Source organism: Odocoileus virginianus, chromosome 6, assembly GCF_023699985.2.
Source record: "Odocoileus virginianus isolate 20LAN1187 ecotype Illinois chromosome 6, Ovbor_1.2, whole genome shotgun sequence".
Taxonomy (NCBI): Eukaryota; Metazoa; Chordata; class Mammalia; order Artiodactyla; family Cervidae; genus Odocoileus; species Odocoileus virginianus.
This window is the reverse complement of record NC_069679.1, coordinates 55,663,851-55,679,017: the sequence shown is the minus strand read 5'-3', so window position 1 is coordinate 55,679,017 and position 15,167 is coordinate 55,663,851. Positions and strand designations below refer to the sequence as shown.

The window sequence follows — 15,167 nt, the reverse complement described above, 5'->3', positions numbered from 1 at the left end:
ACAAGGGTAGTTATTTGTAATATTTGCTGCTTACCATAGCTGCTTCAAGCAACCAACCAATGTCACTGAATGCAGAATACAGAGGAGATGCCTATGACAACATGGTGTTCCCACTCTATAGATAGATGTACATACTCTCAAGAGCATCCACAATTAAAAATGTAATACATAAACAGAAAGTGGTGAGCTTTTAGTATTTATTAATTTTAATAGAACATTTAATAAGTCTGTATAATCTTTAATAATTGTTGTATGTAGCAACTCACTCACAAAGTTCCTGAAAACAACTGTCTCTGACATGCCAGTACTACCCACTAACCCCAGACCCCTTTGTCAATACCTTTCTCAAAAGACTGACAGCCAGGCCTTCACTTCCAGGCAGTGATTAGAAGAGACGTCTCTTTTTGCCCAGCGATTAGTCTACAAGGAAAAATATAAAAATATTGACAAGTTCTCAAACTATGTTTGACCAGCCAGATCATCCTACTTCAACGCTCACAATTGATAAGTCCTACTTGCATGTTCAGAGCTTCCAGTCAGCTTCTTAGGATCCCACTCTTAAGTATCAGGAAACAGCCAAGAGTCATTAGACATTCTAGTATAAAAGACAGCAATGGAAATAGAAAAGGCAAGCTGAGAGGCCTGGGCAGTCCCACAGCGCTCTGCACTTTGAAGAGCTCCATGTTAGGTCTCATGCTCTGCTGCTGCTGTCTTAGAATTCTTCAATAATGTTAAACAAGGGGCCCCACGTTTTCACTCTGTACTCAGCCATGAAAATTATGTAGCTAGTCCTGACAGAGACTATAAAGGCAGAAGAAAATTCTGGGGAGAAAGACATATTAATATTTTCAGAAATATAGCACAAAATAATATAAACATGAAGCAAGAACAATATTTTTTTTAAAAAAGGACAAAAAAGAGACAATCAGAAAGTGATCACTAGCATACTTCCTTGCTGATTTAAAATGTAAGAGCTGAAATGAAAAACTCAATAGAATAGCATAAGAATTCTGGAAGATGAGTCCAGGAGGTCCAACATGTGAATAATAAGAGTTCAAAAGGAGATAAAAAGGAAAAAGGGAGAAGTCATCAAGAATGTGCCTGTGATGCAGGAGACCTGGGTTCAATCCCTGGGTCAGGAAGATCTCTTGGAGAAGGGAACAGCAACCCACTCCAGTATTCTTGCCTGGAGAATTTCATGGACAGAGGCACCTAGCAGGCTTCAGTCCATGGGAGTCACAAAGAGCCGAACACACATCAACAAAACAGTTCCGTGATTGAAAGGATTCATCAAATGCTCAGCACAATGGATGGAACCAAACTCACGCTAAGGTATATTACTGTGCAATTTTAAACACTGAGAAACAAAAGAACCGCTCACATAAATAATTAGGAACTTAACGACTTCAGCTTCAAGAACAATGCAGTAAATGTGGAGAAAACTATAAAACAATGAAGTCATGCCTTGAAAATTTGCAAGCTAGAACTCTATACCCAGCCAAACAATCAATTAAAAGTAAGGACAGAGTAAGATGGGTTCAGTCATTCAAAGTCTCCAAGCTGATTAAAAATCAAACCTTCCCTTTCTCAGGAAGCTATTGGAGAATATGTTCTGACAAAGTAAGACACAAGAAGATATGAGATCTAGAAAACTAGAACTCAACACAAAGAGGAAAAGAGTAACCCTAAGATGCTGGTGAAGGGAAGACCCAGGCTAAGAGGCACACATAAAAACAATGGGCAACCAGTCAATATGGGACCATATCTTCAGGAATATGAGAAGCTAATAGAACACCTTAAGTGTTAGGATTTCCTGAAAGCAAATTTGGGCAAGTTGCAATCTGAACTACAAAAGGCATTAATATAAAAGTAAGCAACAACAAAGAAAACAGAAATTTCACAGAAAACCAAAATTGTATAGAAAAGTAAAAGTGTTCACAGATTGTTAAATGGCTTAACTGTGAATAGCACATTCACTCTTAACTGTGTAAACATTGAACACTGATCTAAGCAGTTATGAACACCTATACCAAGATGGGAAAAGAAAAAAGTTACCTAGGGATAAGGAAAAAGAACTAAATCTTTATCTGCCATAATGGGAAATAAAGTTAATACCTGAAGCTGAGAAATCAAGAAATCAGAATATAAGAACACTATTAAGAATGACAAGGTTCAGAACTTGCTACCCCAAAATACAGTGCCTTGGCACAGTGAATATTTTACGCTGAAGAAATGTGAGAAATGACAGGTGCAGGAAGGACTATCTGACCTCTTTGGACTCTGAAGCAGGTCCTAAGAACCTCGTGTGAGAAAGGCCTTCCCTATACCTGGAGGAAAGGAGGATCCTTATTTCTGAAGATGAGTAGACAAAGAGAAATTCAAAGTAACTGGTCTTGTTAAGCTTCCCATTTATTAACCTTAGCTCATATTATTTTGTCCTATCACATTCTTCCATGACTTTCTACTCTTTCAAACTCAGTATCAAAGTGCTCAGGCCTGGATTTCCCTGGTAGTCCAGTGGTTAAGAACCCACCTGCCAATGTGGGGGACAAGGGTTGATCCCCGTTCCGGGAAAATCCCACATGCCAAGGAGCAACAAGGCCCCTGTGCCACAGGTACTGAGCCTGCGCCCTAGAACCGCATGACTTTACAAGAGAAGACACTGCAATGAGAAGACAATGTACCACAACTAGAGACAGGCCCCGCTCACTGTAACAAGAGAAGGGACGTCCACAAATAACTACATATACACATTTAAAAAAAAAATGCTCAGGCCTAACCACTTCTTCAGGTTTTCATTTCCTTATCACACAAAATCTATATTATCAATAAATAAATTTGTATGCTTTTCCTTTGTTAGTATGTCTCTTGTCAGTCCATTTATAGGATCCTAGCTACAGAACCTAGGAGGATAGTAGGAAAAAGAATTTTTACTCCCCTCCAAGAACACACAGGTAAGAATCAGCTATAAGAAATTAAAGCGTTTGCCTCTAGGGAAGAAGTGGGGGATCAAGTGGGAGAACTGCTGCTTTTCAAAACAAGTCTTAAAGAGCTACTGAATCATTAAACTATGCACATTTAACACACTGATAGAAAAAAATACAAAATAAAAACAGAAAAACTAGAACCAAGTTCAGCTTGATTGAGTTCATGATTCTTTTTTTTTCAGATTACAAGTTTTCCCAATAAGAAACTGTTCTCCTTTCATTTGTTGTATTTCCCATTTTTCTACAATTGATTACTCATATAATAAAAAGTTAATAATCATCTTACTACTGTCTGATATTCTAAGTCATCTGCAACTCCAATTATTATTTAGGGATATTCCTATATCATATGATACCCAACCTGACCCAACTCAGGAAAAGGTGGCAGTTATCCTTCACGGAGTTACCATAGCAATTTATACCAAATGACACCCTATCTCACACAAGGTTTCCCTCCGCAAGCCTACAATTCTGCCAAAACACTACAAAAAGACTTTCCACTTAACCCTGTGAGAAATTCAAATAAAAAACACAACAAACTCCAGAATGTGCCTTTAAGGGGCAACAAATTCAATTTCTTTCATCTCTTTATTACCCTAGACACTAAAAGATTTCCGTACATATAAATTACAATATACAACATTTTAAATACAACTGATAGCATTTAATATTTTTACTCTTTCTTTATATAGCTGTCAGGCTGACCTTAACTAGCTAGCAAAGTTATTATACAGTCAGTTTACAAAACACAGTTCAGGTAAGTAAAGGCTGTCACATCCTCTTGTGCACCTCCAGAAGATGGTAGTCATGGTCAGCACAGGATATTTAAGGAGGAATCTGCTTACCACAGAGAACTGAGCCAATCTGCAGACAGATGTAGTCCAGTCAAAGCAGCTACACATGTTTTCACTTATTCCTTTAAGAGTGATTTGATTTGTCTGGATTTGGTATAGAATCATTTCTGGATTTAAAGAAAATGAGACAAGGTTTTACAGCTTGTTATGTTATGTTAGCAGAAGAGGACGACAGAGGACGAGATGGTTGGATGGCATCAATGACTCAATGCACATGAGTTTGAGCAAGCTCCGGGAGGTGGTGAAGGACAGGGAAACCTGGCATTCTGTAGTTCATGGGGTCGCAGAGAGTCGGAAATAATTGAGCGACTGAACAACAACAAAATGTTGGTAGGCAGGCGGCTGTGAAGAAATTCTAATCTAAAAAGATTCCTTTTGCACTTAAAACTGAGGTGGGACAGACATACCTGAAGTCATAGTCTATTTACATTTCTCATCTCTGTTTTGCCTAATCATGGCAAAGACTATCTTGTCCTGTTATTAATCATTAAACCCTAGCATGGCAATGCGGCCTGTAGGGTTATGAACACTCCTCACACACATACCTCTAAAGCCAGTAAAATAAGTCTTTGGCATTAAAAAAAAAAACACCAAATTTTTCTCAAACTGTCACTAAAAACAAGCTGCTGCCAGAAGAAGCTCTTTGTCAAAGTCAAATTAAACTTTGCCAGTACACACGAAGAACATACTTTCAGATGAGTGGCTGTTAACCAACTTATTCTTAGAACACTCAAAACTTCATGTCCACACTAGAGTGCTTTAGGTAAATAATACTAATCTCTTCTGGCTTCTAGGTAGCTTACAGCCTTAGTAAAGTTCATTTGGTTTCTTGCTACCTTCATCCATCCCCATCTAGCCCTCCCCACCAAAGCAGCTTTTTGTGTCATGTTTTGTTTTTGAAACAGCTTGCTTTTTCCATCCTAGGTTTTCCCAAAATATTTCAGGGTTCTGACAATTCTGCCAGTGACTAAATCTCCTGGGAATAGCTGCCTCATTATCACTATTAAAAACAGTCACTCCTAATAATGACTGATAAGAATCTGGAAACTAGTTGTAACTTCAGGAATGCACATCCCACCCTACCCAATCTAAAGATAAATGTATTACAAATGGAATAACAGACTCACCACAGGACAGAACTCAAGCAGTCTTTGTGTTCCATTTAAGCTATTGTCTTGTGTAATCCTAATTCTTACTACTATGAAGAATTTACCATTACCTTCCTCATAACCAATTAATATGTAAATTACTAAGAGTCAAGCAAGCACAAAAGAAAAAAGGGGGGGAAAAAAATCACAACCCACACTCAACACAAAAACTCAGCAGCAAATGCCGTCATGTTTTTAAGGTAATACTGCCTTCCAACTGATCTCCTGTTTCAGAAATATTTTGTGCAGTACATGTGTTGTGTGGGTAACTTTTGTTCTTGGCAAGCTAGTGCTCCTGGCTTGGAAAATCAACAGTAGATAACCTAAAGTAAGAGGTCTTTTCCTATATCCTTCAAATGGAACAACTACCTGGAAACCTAATTCTTGCAAAAAAAAAAAAAAAAAAAGATATCCAAACTGAGATGATCATGAATTTACTTTCATCATCATCATTTTGCTTCTATCTAGCTTACTTAGTATTCATGGAAAGTTACATAAGCATAGTTCATCATTCTGGAAACGTGAAGGAGCAATGCAGAGATGACTCCCCCATCCATACACAACTCCCCCAAAAAGCAATGTCCAAAAGCTCTTTGACATTAACCAAAATCAACATAGGTCATTTTGCAGTGAAGGCAGAGAATATGTCACTCAGGGCTATGTAACTTTTTTGTGCTATAAACTCCTCTGGCAGTATGCAAAGACTATAAACTGGAATATTTTTTAAAGCAAAAATACACATACTGAGAAAACCTATTATATGGTTATCAAAATGTTTAAAATTCATACACTATTCAATACATTTCTTTTTTAACATACAACAAGAAGTAACAAGTCTGTTAACTACCATAATTTCCAAATTATAACCAACATAAATGATATTTTCAAGGTATCTATAACAACTACAATGTGATATAAAAATATGATGTCAATTGATGACAGTCACAGGGATTGCTAACTTGCTGTGGTTTGCAGGTACATTTCAGTCAGAGATTAGTGAAAACAAGTAACTAACATTTTTCTCATTCAAGCTCACGGATCCTTGAGGCTTTTAAAGTATACTCATCCTGGAGCATTTAAAGAGGTATTTATAGAGATCACTTGGTTCAACCTCTTTATTTTAAAGGTAAGGGAATGATAACACTGATTGCCTGAAGTACATTCATTCCAAATCACTGAGTTCTATTTAGAAGTAAACCACTGTTTTCTTCTGAAAACCTGAATCTCACATCTTAGGCCTACTTAGGACTTGCTTCAAACTTGCACCTCAATTACATCATCTGTAAAATAAAGATAATAACCCAACTTTGGAAGAACTTTAATAATCCATGTTAATATACTACAGCAGTACCTTTAAAGGTAAGGCTAATTAGCAATTAATTCCATGAGAAATCAAAGGCAAATTATTCTTATTCCTTAGTATACCTTAAATATCCTCAAATTCTAATTTATTTACTATATTAAATATGCTATCAAATCTCCCAAAGGACAAACTGACCCTAAAACTAAGACACTTCAAGCAGAAAATGTGTTTAGAAAGAAAAGTACTGGCTTTGGAGTCAGTATTACAAGTTAGTAATTACAAGTACTTACTAGTAATTACAAGTAGTAATTACAAGCTAGTAATATATGCATAGAATTACACAGAATGTAATTCTATGTGAAATGCTTGTTTTTATCCGATCCTCCATTTCTCAATTAGTATTAAGAATAAATGCTAACAACTATATATGTAAGACTACCATAATTAAATGTCAGTCCACGAAGAATATAAGATTCAAAGATAACCTCATAACACAGTAAGGAAGCTTTTCTGATTTCTGAATTATGAATATTCACTTTCTCTTCCATATTACTTGATAAGATTATTTAAAATAGGATAAAGTATAGTGCAAGTAATATCCTTACTTCAGTGCCGAATCTCAGTAATCTAAAACAAAGCCAATCAAATAGCCAGCAATTTTTTTTCCCATCGAAACTCCTTGTTAAAAAAATTAATTACATATTAAACACAATATTATTTGTGCATTGAAAAAGGAAAGGAATTAAAACCAAAGGCCATCCCCAAACTTCTAAACCAGACAAAAGCAAACAAACATTTGGAAGACAATAGTCACACAAAATAATTTAAGCACATATTTAAGTATGCAAGTGGGGTTAAAAATGCCAATAAAGGCAAGGCTAACTCAAGTTCTTCCCACATATTCTGTCTTGCCTGCTTCCACAAAAACAATTCAGTGGCCAACTGTAGACACATCAAAGTTATATGCAAACATTTTAGTTGACTGGGAACAATATACAGAAAATACAGTAGGTAGTCCTGGGAACACAAAAGGATCATAGTCTAAAGCAGATTTGTTCAACTAAGGACGGAAAAAAGAATCATTATCTGTCATGCCCTTCTGTCACACCCTCTTATTTGTAGTCATAACTGCAAGCTGTTTTAAAGACAATGGCAATGTTATTAAGGGTACCTTCATGATGTGCCAAAGCACATATACAGAGCAATTCAGAACAATCAGTCTTACTTTCATAAAAGCAAAGGTTGCAGCCAAATGAAATGGGTGGATACCATATTAAACAATCTTGGAATTAACTAATAGGATATGGGAAAAAATGATCCTAATGCCGATGCTAAATTGCCTTCCTCCTTTACACACAAAATTTTTTTTACTATTTGAAAAGCACTAGTCAAGAAAGATTTCAATTACTAAGACCTAAACACAGACTGTTTTTAAGCACAAAGATGCTTATTATTTCCTTGTATAATATGTCAACTTAAAATAAAAGCACAGGGGTTTCCCTGGTGGCTCAGTGGTAAAGAATCTGCCTGTCAATGCAGGAGATGTGGGTTCGAACCCTGATCTGGGAAGATTCCACATGCCATGAAGCAACTAAGCCTGTGCACCACAACTCCTGAGCCTGTGCTCTAGAGTCCCAGGATTGCAACTACTGGGTCCACTTGCCCCAACTCATGAAGCCAGTGTGACTGGAGCCTGCGCTCTGCAACAAGAGAAGCCACCACACTAAGCAGCCCACACGCCGCAACTAGAGAGCAGCCCCCACTCATCACAACTAGAGAGCAGCCCCCACTCATCACAACTAGAGAGCAGCCCCCACTCATCACAACTGAGAGCAGCCCCCACTCATCACAACTAGAGAGCAGCCCCCACTCATCACAACTAGAGAGCAGCCCCCACTCATCACAACTAGAGAGCAGCCCCCACTCATCACAACTGAGAGCAGCCCCCACTCATCACAACTAGAGAGCAGCCCCCACTCATCCCAACTGAGAGCAGCCCCCACTCATCACAACTAGAGAGCAGCCCCCACTCATCACAACTGAGAGCAGCCCCCACTCATCACAACTAGAGAGCAGCCCCCACTCATCCCAACTGAGAGCAGCCCCCACTCATCACAACTGAGAGCAGCCCCCACTCATCCCAACTGAGAGCAGCCCCCACTCATCCCAACTAGAGAGCAGCCCCCACTCATCCCAACTGAGAGCAGCCCCCACTCATCACAACTAGAGAGCAGCCCCCACTCATCACAACTAGAGAGCAGCCCCCACTCATCCCAACTGAGAGCAGCCCCCACTCATCACAACTAGAGAGCAGCCCCCACTCATCACAACTAGAGAGCAGCCCCCACTCATCACAACTAGAGAGCAGCCCCCACACATCACAACTGAGAGCAGCCCCCACTCATCACAACTGAGAGCAGCCCCCACTCATCACAACTGAGAGCAGCCCCCACTCATCACAACTAGAGAGCAGCCCCCACTCATCACAACTGAGAGCAGCCCCCACTCATCACAACTGAGAGCAGCCCCCACTCATCACAACTGAGAGCAGCCCCCACTCATCACAACTGAGAGCAGCCCCCACTCATCACAACTAGAGAGCAGCCCCCACACGCCCCAACTAGAGAGCAGCCCCCACTCATCACAACTGAGAGCAGCCCCCACTCATCACAACTAGAGAGCAGCCCCCACTCATCACAACTAGAGAGCAGCCCCCACTCATCACAACTAGAGAGCAGCCCCCACACATCACAACTGAGAGCAGCCCCCACTCATCACAACTGAGAGCAGCCCCCACTCATCACGAGAGAAAAAGCCTGTGTACCAACAAAGGCCTAGAACAGCCAAAAATTTTATACACACACACGTACATATATGGAAACCTTTAAAGATAGACACTAATAACTCTAAAGAAAATCAGGTGTTTTATAAACACTTAATGAAAGTGAAAACCGAATGACGGCAACAAGTAACAATAAAACCTAATGCTTTGTTTGTTGCAGTTATTCTACTGCTCTGTTCCTCAGGAAACAAATTATTCTCCCACTGGGTTTCCTGGCTCTGTTTTCCTAATTATAATGAAGTCTAAAACATTAAGCAATTGTTTTAGTCAGGCTTCTCTAGTTGTGGCACACAGGCTCAGCAGTTTCTGTACGTGGGCTTAGCTGTCCCATGGCACATGGGAACTTGGATCGAACCCCAATCCCCTGCACTGGTAGGCAGGTTCTTAACCACTGGACCACCAGGGAAATCTCTAAGCAATTGTTTCTGAACGTTTAGTAATCGCATAACTGTATGGCTTACTTTCAGAGAATAAATGAATTGCTTTTTAAACAACTAGGAATAGGACTATGTATTATATACATGAACACATATTTAAGCAGGCCTTTCGGCAAGAATGTAAAGTTTGTTTGATAAAACAACTAGCTATTTTTTACTACTAGACTACACAGGTTTAAAATGCACTTTATTCATCATTGTGGCATGTCAATATTTTAATCAATTGTACTCAGTCTAAATGAATTACGTTAGTTAATGCTCTGTTAACTGGCTTCAAGGCAAAAATCAGAAAAGGAACAAAGAAAGAGCTAAAACAATGATAGGACTATAATTACATGAACATAACCTTATACACAGACATCGTATTATTAGTAGTAAAACAGAAAAATGAGGGACAAAATTCAAGTCTTAGGAGAAATCTCACTACTGAACTGATTCAGTGAAAACTTTTATACGACAATTTTACTAGCTTGCATTTAAGATTCATATTTATGAAAGATGTTTTTAGATATAATTTTAATGCATTAATTAGAACTTATACGTTAGGTCAACAGCTAGTACAAGAGAAATCTACTGCTCAAACCAAACTGAAAGAGGAGTGTCTTCTCAGATATGCTGTTTTTAAAAGAACCCCACAAGAGTTTAAGCTCTTCCTGGGCAGCTTCTCAGTAGGTATAGTATCTATTACCCTATTTTGCTCAAAGAAAAGGAACCATTTATGAAAATTTCTGCCAAAAATTGCAAGGTAGATAAAATTCAAAGTTTTAATAAAAGTTTTTAAAATATACACTTTGAAAATCAGGTTTACACAGAGCTCCAAACCTAGAAAAATGATTAAAATAAAAGTAGGCTGGGGGGTTCCCTGGTGGCTCAGTGGTGGGGAGTCCATCTGCCAATGCTGGACACACAAATTCAACCTCTGATAGGGGAGGATCCCACACGCTGCAAAGCAACTGAGCCTGGGCACCACAACTGCTGAGCCTGCTAGAGGCCAGGAACCGCCACTGCCAAAGCCTGTGCCCGAGAGCCTGTGCTCCACAAGAGAAGCCACCTCAGTGACTGCACACCGCAGCTAGCCAGTAGCCCCCGCGCGCTGCAACTAGAGGAAATTTCACACAGGAAAGAAGATCCAGCGGTCAAAAATAAATAAATAAAAAATATGTTGGAGACTTCCAGTGGTTCAGGTCAGGAAACTAAGATTCCACATGCCACACTGCATGGTCAAAAAAGAAAATAAATAGAAATTAAAATAAAAAATAGGTTGACCACATAAATTATAGGCTATTTACAGTGACTTTGGGCAAAATCATTTATCATTAAGACTGCTGTTGCTGAGTCGCTAAGTCATGTCCAATTCTTTGCGACCCCATGGACTGCAGACGCCAGCCTTCCCTGTCCTTCACTATCTCCCTGACTTTGCTCAAACTGATGCCCATTGAGTTAGTGATGAAATCCAACCATCTCATCTTCTGTTGCTCCCTTCTCTTCCTGCCCTCGATCTTTCCCAGCATCAGGGATTTTTCTGTTGAGTTAGCTCTTCGCATCAGGTGCCCAAAGTACTGGAGCTTCAGCATCAGTCCTTCTAATGAATATTCAGGACTGATTTCCTTTAGGATGGACTGGATGGATCTCCCTGCAGTCCAAGAGACTCTCAAGAGTCTTCTTCAACACCACAGTTCAAAAACATCAATTCTTTGGTGCTCAGCCTTCTTTACGGTCCAACTCTCACATCCATACATGACTACTACAAAAACCATAGCTTTGACTAAACGGACCCTTGTCAGCAAACTGATGTTTCTACTTTTTAATATGCTGTCTAGGTTTCTCATAGCTTTTCTTCCAAGGACCAAGCGTCTTTTCATTTCATGGCTGCAGTCACAATCTGCAGTGATTTTGGAGCCCAGGAAAATAAAATCCGTCACTGTTTCCATTGTTTCCCCATATATTTGCCATGAAGTGATGGGACTGGATGCCATGATCTTAGTTTTTTGAATGTTGAGTTTTAAGCCAACTTTTTAACTCTCCTCTTTCACCCTCATCAAGAGGCTCTTTAGTTCCTCTTCACTTTCTGCCATTCAGTTCAGTTCAGTTCAGTCACTCAGTTGTGTCTGACTCTTTGCAACCCCATGGACTGCAGCACACCATGCTTCCCTGTCCATTACCAACTCCTGGAGCTTGCTCAAACTCATGTTCATCCAGTTGATGATGCCATCCAACAATCTCATCCTCTGTCGTCCCCTTCTCCTCCCACCTTTAATCTTTCTCACCATCAGGGTCTTTTCCAAAGAGTCAGTTCTTCCCATCAGGTGGCCTAAGTATTGGAGGTTTCAGTTTCAGCATCAGTCCGTCCAATGAATATTCAGAACCGATGTCCTTTAGGATTGACTGGTTTGATCTCCTTGCAGTCCAAAGGACTCTCAAGGGTCTTCTCCAACACCACAGTTCAAAAGCATCAATTCTTTGGTGCTTAGCTTTCTTTATAGTTCAACTCTCAACATCCATGCCATGACTGAGGGAAACAGCTTTGACTGGACGGACCTTTGTCGGCAAAGTAATGTCTCTGCTTTTCAATATGCTGGCTAGGTTGGTCATAGCTTTTCTTCCAAGGAGCAAGCATCTTTTAATTTCATGGTTGCAGTCACCGTCTGCAGTGATTTTGGAGTCCAAAAAAAAAAATAGTTTCTCTTTCCACTGTTTCCCCATCTATTTGCTATGAAGTGATGGGACTGGTTGCCATGATCTTAGTTTTTTGAATGTTGAGTTTTAAGCCAACTTTTTCACTCTCTTCTTTCCCTTTCATCAACAAGCTCTTTAATTCTTCTTCCCTTTCTGCCATAAGGGTGGTGTCATCTGCATACCTGAGGTTGTTGATATTTCTCCCTGCAATCTTGATTCCAGCTTTTGAGTCACCCAGCCTGGCATTTCACAAGATGCACTCTGCATATACGTTAAAAAAGGAGGGTGACAGTATACAGCCTTGACGTACTCCTTTTCTAGTCCTGGACTAGTCCAGTTGTTCCATGTCCGGTTCTAACTGTTGCTTCTTGTCCTGCATACAGGTTTCACAGAAGACAGGTAAGGTGGGCTGGTATTCCCATCTCTTTAAGAATTTTCCACAGTTTGTTGTGATCCACACAACGGCTTCAGCATAGTCAATGAAGCAGAAGTAGATGTTTTTCTGGAATTTCCTTGCTTTTTCTATGAGTCAACAAGGACTGGCAATTTGATCTCTGGTTCCTCTGCCTTTTCTAAATCCAGCTGGTACATCTGTAAGTTCTCAGTTCACATACTATTAAGCTTAGCTTGAAGGATTTTGAGCACTACCTTGCTTGCATGTGAAATGAGCACAACTGTTCAGTTGAACATTCTTTGGCATTACGTTTCTTTGGGATTGGAATAAAAACTGACCTTTTTCAGTCCTGTGGCCACTGCTGAGTTTTCCAAATTTTCTGGCATATTAAGACTGAGGCCATACTTGTCAATGTATCTGGTAAATTTGATGAGAATGATGCAAAAGTTTAGCACTTACCCAAAGTACCGCAAAATGTAAAACAAAGATACATTTCACATCTGTGGGCACTCCAAAAAACTGCCTAAAGCAAGTATAATGATGCAAATATTTTCTAAATTACTTATTATAAATAATAAATTATTTTTAAAGCAAAATAAGGAAATAAAATTTTCAATCTGTTTTATGTGCTGGGTTGGCCAATAAGTTCATTTGGGTTCTTCTGAAACATCTTATAGAAAAATCCAAATGAACTTTTTGGCTGACCCAGTATTTGAAACCTATTAAAGGTCAAAAGAAAAAACAGCGTAATTGAACAGAACATAGACAACTCATAAATATTTCATTTCAGTCAAACCCCCGACTCATCCTCACTACTCTGAAGTGCAGAAACTCTGCTAAGCCCTTAACATCTGTGGAAGCTTCAGTTGGGGTGTTTTGTTCTGTGCTTTTGCTCTGCAATTAAATGATTGCTTCGGATCAAAGAAAGATGATACAAAAACACAGAATTACTCAAGTTCACAATAAAATAAAGTGGTGGGAGAGGAAAAGGAGACTGATATATAGAATTCACTGAAAGATTCCACTCTGCTCAAAAATGACTTAAAATTATATCTAATTAGTATCCAAACTTAAATATTCTGAAAGATTTTTTTCATGAATGAGAATGACAGTGATAGTATTAAGTAAATTCAGGGTTGGTGTTCCAAGAATTTGAAATGATCTGCAATTCCCAACATGAAAAGTATAGCACTCAATTTTGGAGGGTCTTTTAAAGTTTTTAAATGATAGAATGGATGTTATCATAGTAAAAGCTAAAGTCACAAGCATAAACATAAACCTAGAGCCAATCTCATTAGAATTGAGACATATACTAACTCATATTAAACAATTTCATCCTTTTACCAGCAGACATATCATTGTAACTAAGCAGTAAATTCAAATACTCTTCTCTCCCTTGTGCATCCTTAGAAGGTAACAGATTGCTTTATTTTCTGATATAAAATCCTAAATTTGTTTAATGCAAACATATACATGCTTTTTGCAAACACCCATTACTGAGGCCTTCTTAAACCCACCAAAAAAAAAAGTTAGATGAGATGGTATTTCCCTCCATGATTTAGCTTAATCCTAAGAATATCCCTCCAGGATTTTGTCCAAAGTATAGCAATATACCTACATTTGGTTAATGCACTAGTTCATGACACTTTTTGTATTAAAATTTTATAACATCAATCCACTAAAAAAAAAAAAAACCTTAAAACAGATTTTATAGTCTAAGATGTAAACCACTCATTATCAAAGTGTCAATTCATTCTCCTCAAAAGATTAACTAAGTACACAGTTTTATAATGACAAAGCACACACTAGCCTTGGGAGGAAGTCACAGCAGTTGAATTTAATATATGCCAAAGCCCTCATTTCAGATGCTACCCTAACTCCACATATAGTATTACAGACTGAATAACAAATTATGGTAGTAAAGCCCCACAAAATCCTCTTTACTGGTAGAAATAATCAGTAAAGAGGATCTGTCTTTCACTATCTACTAGTGGTGGTGTCAGACCTCTTGAAAGTGGCATGAAATTTTTTGTTTACCACAAGGAAACCCAGAAGTTTAGGAACATGGGACTTGATCACTGGTTTATTCTAGAATCACTGATGGAGACCGAAGTAATAAAACTCTCCAAGTCCAATGTAAATGTAACTTGCCCAATTTTGTAAGCTAAAGACAGACAAATTCTGAGAACTAAGGAAGGCAATCATTTAAGGTCTCCTAAACCTCTGAAGTATAAATACAACTCCTGGCACACCAACAAAAAATATAATGCTTCAGTTCCTTTTTTTTTGGAAAAAAGTGTTTCAAGTTAGGTGTTTTAATACATTTTGATAACAGCTCCTTAGTCTTTCCAAATAATAATTAACAACCATTATTGAACACTTAATATTTTCCAAGACTTAAATGAAGCCCAAACAACAAATAAATTGGACAAGTATCATCTAAGCCCTCCTATGGTGCTGACATTCTAACAGGGAAGGCAGAAAAACAGTTATAAAACAAACATACAAGAGCTAAAACTATAAAAC

The 15,167-nt window shown here is 38.7% G+C and overlaps 1 protein-coding gene across 5 annotated transcripts in view; it reads right to left on the bottom strand.

Annotated features, from left to right (window-relative positions):
• Positions 1 to 15,167, bottom strand: part of FBXO34 (F-box protein 34) — a 71,332-nt gene that overhangs the window by 29,519 nt on the left and 26,646 nt on the right. For 2 of the 5 annotated variants that reach the window (XM_020890248.2, XM_020890250.2), the window contains exon 2: positions 341 to 420. The exons of 2 other annotated variants lie outside the window; for them this stretch is intronic. The gene's annotated coding sequence lies outside the window, so the exon portion shown is untranslated. Of the gene's footprint in view, positions 1 to 340; positions 421 to 3,832; positions 3,949 to 15,167 lie in introns of all 5 variants that reach the window. One more of the 5 variants, XM_070469384.1, reaches the window with a different exon arrangement.